Genomic DNA, 5,576 nt, shown 5'->3' on the forward strand with positions numbered 1-5,576 from the left:
CGGTTGCGTTCCTTGTGGCACGGAGCTGCCCCATCTTAGTTTTGGATTTGTCGCGGCCATCTCCTCCTTCCGACTCGGTGATCCCTTCTCAAAAGTGTCCCGAATTTTGAGTGTTCTACCTTTCTCAAGTGGTGGAAACTCCTCAAGTGAGACGATAAGGTCTGTCGAGGGTGAGGACCCCGGAGGTTCAAGTCTCGGCACCCGGCTGGCGCGCGCCACGTAGGGCTTACTTCCGGTCTCCGGTGGTCCGGCAATGATGAGGGGTTGGGCGGCCATTGTGTCGAGGGTCTCCGCCGAGTCTAAGGTGGCGAGGTGGATGAGTTCATGGGTTTGTGGCTGTATTGGAGCCTCAACGGCTAGCAACTCACGTGAGCCCCCATTGTGGTAAGGCACCAAGGCACTTTCAAAAGGTGATTTTGTTCCTAACTCCATTTTGGGCAAGTTGACTACTCCTTCTTTCAAGGTATTCTTTGCAGCACATGTGACACCTTTATTGGGAGGGTAAGGGACAAAGGAGCTTTTCAAAGGTGGTTTTGTTCCTTTATCCATATTTGGCAAGATGACTTCACCAACCATCTTGGAGAGTTGTGCATCACGTGGTCCAACATGAGGTGGTGGGGGAGCGTGCGCGGCTGGCTCGACACTTGCTTCGACGGTCGACCGGCCGTCGCCGGAGTCTTGGCCGGAGGACGGAATCTCGCCGGCATAGTCGTAAGAGTCAAGAACAATGGCGATTTTCTCATCCCCTTCATCATAGGTGACGATTTCAGCCTCATTCCCGGGTGGAGCCACCTTCATATCGCGGCCGGGAGGCGCCGGAAAGATGGTTGTTTTGCATTTGGGACTTCCACCCGGTGAGCCACCTTCGGCCCCGAAATCAATCTTCTTCCGGAGTTGCTTGTCTTCCGGCATAGGTGAGAGTACAAACCTTTTCCGACCATCGCCTTTGGTGGAAGGGGCCGGGGTACTTTTCCTCTCTTTCACGTTTGTTTTCAAGGATTTCCTCGCCATTTTCTTGGAGGGAAGGCTTGTGGAGGAAGCCTCTTCCGACGTGAACGTCATTTGTTGGACCAAGGGAGGGTCCTCGGCCGCCCGGAGGACCATTTGCTGATCCGAGACGGTGCGGGGTTCCTCGGACCCCGGTGGAGGATCCGGCGGGTGTTCCGGCATGGCTGAAGGAGAGTCAAGACACCAGCCGCACCGGGGAGTTGAGCGGAGGTTGGTGAGGTGTGGCTCGAGACTGGTGCAGCGAGCTGGGGTTGTGGTTGTGGCCTTGGACGAACGAGGGTGGTGGTCGGAGATGAACGGAAGGTCGGCGTGGGGGGGTGGTCGAAAGGTGGATTATCGTTCAAAAGGGAGAATTGCTAGAGAGAAGGGAGAGCATCTCTCTCTAGAGAAGTTATGATAGGAGACCCAGCCTTAGCTTTTCCATCAAGACTTGCACGTTCTTCAATAGGTATTGGAATCAAATCTAGTGGACTCAATGGATTCCGTTCTACCCTAGCCACGATCACAAGATCATCCGTCGAGAATGGCGTCCAAAGGCTGCGATTAGGGTTGGCACCTCACCGAACATTGATCACACGAACAAGAAAAAAGATAGTGGCAACCAAGAGAAGAACAAGGAGGGTACAATGAACGTCGATCCGTTGGCTCCTCGAGCGCCCCTTGGGAGTCAACCAAGCATGGACGAGGATGGATTCCAATTGGTGTCGAGGAAGAGGAAAGGCAAGGCACATAAGGGAGACATGCACTCCAAGCTCAACACATCGACAATTTGCGTTTGAAAAACAATGTCGCCACGGTGTCATTCGATCGGGATGACTCTAGAGCGAACGAGCCGAGCACCTGCTCAATGAATGTGTCATGTGGGCTCCCCAACCGGGAGAAGGAAGGCTTCATCGAGGAACTTGATCCGGGAGGGATCGTTCATCGCGGGGGTATCCCTATTGTGGGCCTCAATTAAGTGACGGATCTTGGATTTTGTGATGTGAAGGTTACACCATGTTAATTGTAATAGAATAGTGAAGAGTACATTGATGACCACTCTAGTTGGTAGGGAGGCCCTCGTTGTACTCTAATTGGTTTTGGCGAGCCGTCACTTTTGGGCGGCTCGGTGTTCCTAGTTTTCCGTTGCAATTGTCCATAGTAATGCACAGGTGTGGGTCCGCCTGAACCCTCCACCCTCGTGGTGCTTTTGATTTAAAAAAAAAAAGTTAGCCTTCCATGTAGGACTTGGTCCAAATCCTCCTCAATGATGAAGTTGGCTCCCTCCTCGGCAAATACCCATATCTTGCCGGACATATTTGATCCTTTGAATTGTAGTCCCAGCGCCTTAGAGTACCGATCCGGGTTAGGATTAGTAAATGGCTCCATTATTGCAAGAAACATGACATAACACTCAATTAGTCTTTTTAGGACGTTTTGGGTCGGCGCATTATTGACTCCCCTAGCGTTCCAAAACATGAGGTTGTAAGACATGATTAACAAGGAAGGGTCGTACCCGGAAGGTTTGAAGGCCCTCCTTGGAATATGACGGTCTGATGGTCATCCTCCCTCGTGTGCGTGCCGGCATCAATTTGTAACAGGGTGTCCTTGGGTTGTGCACCAACGGTTTGAATATCCATTTCCACCGCCTCCATCTCGCCACATCCTTCGACATCAAATTCCCCATTGGCCATGAGCGAGTAATACTTGTTTGTGCTCATAACATTGCCCATCCACTCGTCTCCACTCCTTCCATGGTTTGATGTGGGATATCGCCATCTCCCTCTCGATCCCCCTCGTGACCCTCCTCGGGAGCTCGAAGCCAGCCGACGAGTCGTGTCTCCATGTTCCCACGGCACGTCCATTGATACCTCATCTTTCGATCTGGATCGGCTCGGCCCCATTGAAAAATTAGTGGCGGCTTCCTCACCTCGAACCGAACTAGTGCTAAGTTGGCCTTTTCCTAGCCCGTAATCTTCATGGAGGTCCCCCACGATGTCCGGGCCCTCCCAAACCGGTTCCCCCCTTTTTTCCTCATTCGGCCTAGCTTTCAGGGGAGTTCCCTTTCCTTTGTTTTTTCCTTGCCGTCTCCACTCATTGTAGTCGTTTGGCCTGGCCTCAAAATTGACTTGCTTTTCGGTTGGGCCATTTCTGTCTTGATTTGCTTTTTGAGGGGTTACATTGTTGCAATTTCTCTTCGGTGGCCTTTCGGTCTTCCGCACAGCATAGCAAACATTACTTGAGTGTCCGACATGCTTACACTCCCGACAATAGGCTGGAATTTTGTCCCACCGCACTTGTTGAACCGTTTCTCTTCCACAAATATCGAGTATGATTTCTACGGGGGGTGGTTTCGTGATGTCAATCTCGACACAAATGCGCGCAAAGGAAAGCCTTGTTTTGTTCGCGGTGGCTCGGTCAACTTGAATTGGCGTCCCTAGGAGCTTGCCGATGGCGAAGAGGGCTGAGTGATCAAATAAATGGATTGGGAGGCCAACTAAGTTACACCATATCGCTACAATCGGGGACTCACAACAAGCATCAAACTCCGGAGACCATTTCAAAACCCTCATTGGATGCCGATCAATGAGCCACACCGGCGTGCCCTTCGGGCCAGTAAGGAGCCTAGCATAATCCGTCAATTCCTCGCATTGAATGAGAATGTGTTTGGCGTTAATGTGTTTCCAAGTAAAACCACATTGAAATTTCATGTTATTGAGAGCCTTTTGAATTTGTCCGGCTGTCGGGATAGATTGTGAGAATTTACCTACGATGGCGTGCCCTGATGGTATTCCATTTGAGACTGATGCAAATCCAATAGATTGGATCTTGTCGGGCACGAACACTTGCAGTCCATTCGGGTCGGGAGCCCCCTTGATCATGACCGCCATTGAACGCCACGCATTTGTGGTTTCCGTGCCCGTCTTGGCACCATTGGCCGACAAATTGCCGTTTGACCCGGCCCCGGCTCCCTCTTCTCTACTACGTTGTGGCCCATTCGTTGGGGCTGATGGATTGGCCTTAAAGAGGTCGGCCATTACCCCGGATTTAGGGGCCGACGGACTCACCCCATTCTTCGGGACCTCGGGCATGCTGGCCGAGGCCGTGGTGGCTTCTCCTGCACCTAGCTTGAAGTGGGTGTTAGGGAGTGCGTGCTGACTCGAACGTGAGCTCGGCGCCATCCCCGCACTTTACGGCCAGCCGCTCTCGAAGGAATCACGGATCTTTAGAGTCCGGCCTTTCTCCAAGGGTGGGAACTCCATTTGATATGCCTTGAAGGCGGACGAGGGAGATGGCAAGGAACGGGTCTTACCTGATTGAGGTGCATAATTTGGCTCGGCCGCCAGCCGGCCTGACTCCGCCGTGCCGGCGTTGAGGAGTGGTTGCGCCGCCAGGGTGTCTAGCCTGTCCGCCGATTCCAAGGAGGCAACTTGGAGAAGATTGGTAGAAACCGGCTGCAAATAGTCTCCAACGGCTAGTGCATCATGTGACTCTCCATTGTGGCAAGGAATCAAACTACTTTCCGAAAGCATTTTTGTTCCCATATCCATATTGGGCAAGTTGACTCTCTCTACATCCAAGGCTCCTTGTACTTTTGCAGCACCAAGTACGATAGATTTGTCATGGCTCGGTTGAGAGGACTCCATGTCGGGGTCGGCCGTCTCCTCGCCGGCAGCTTGGACGGAAACTTGACCGGAGAAAGGCACCAAGTTGGAGGATGCATCTTGGATCACATGCGGGCTCACCATTTCAATCTCCTTTCCATTTCCATCATGTGCATTTTCCTCAACATGAGATGCGTCCTCCTTGTTGAGGCTCAAGAGCGCCGGGAAGATGGAGCTTTTACATTTACGGCTCACAACCGGGGAGCCATCTTCCTCTCCAAAATCGATTCTCTTCCTTAGTTGTTTGTCTTCAGGAAGTGGAGAAGGGACGAATCTCTTCCGACCGTTCCCTTTAGTAGGCGGGGTCGGAGTGCTCTTTCGGGCCTTGATCTTTGCTTTGGCAACCTTCAACGCCAATTTCTTAGAAGGTTGCTTCAGAGATTTTGATTCCTTCGAGCTAACCTTCATTTGCTGGTCCGCGAGGGTTCGCTCTCCCTCGAGAGGTGGTGACTCGCTCGGCGGGTCGTCCGGCATGGCCGGGAGAGCAATAAGGTTGCTCGGGAGGGGGAACTTGGAATCGGAACGTTGATGTGGGGTGGTGCGTGGGGAGAGGGTGGCAGGCGGGGGTGGTGGTGGAGTGATTGAGTGAGTTAATGAGGGAGTTGGGTGGGTCGCCGTGGAGGAGGGGGTCGGAGATGATGATTGGCGTGGGACAATAAGGGGACAATATGCAAAGCAAGCCAACAAGGGCCGGAAACAAGTCATCTTTGAGCCGGGAGATTGGGTTTGGTTGCATATGAGAAAGGAGAGATTTCCTTCGAAAAGAAAGTCCAAGTTGCAGCCAAGAGGAGATGGACCATTCCATGTGATTGAAAAAGTCAATGATAATGCTTACAAACTAGACTTACCTGGTGAGTTTAATGTAAGTGCTACTTTCAATGTTTCTGATTTTTTTTTATTCAAACACCTTCACGGTGGAGGGTT

This window comes from Salvia splendens, chromosome 21 (assembly GCF_004379255.2).
Source record: "Salvia splendens isolate huo1 chromosome 21, SspV2, whole genome shotgun sequence".
NCBI lineage: Eukaryota > Viridiplantae > Streptophyta > Magnoliopsida > Lamiales > Lamiaceae > Salvia > Salvia splendens.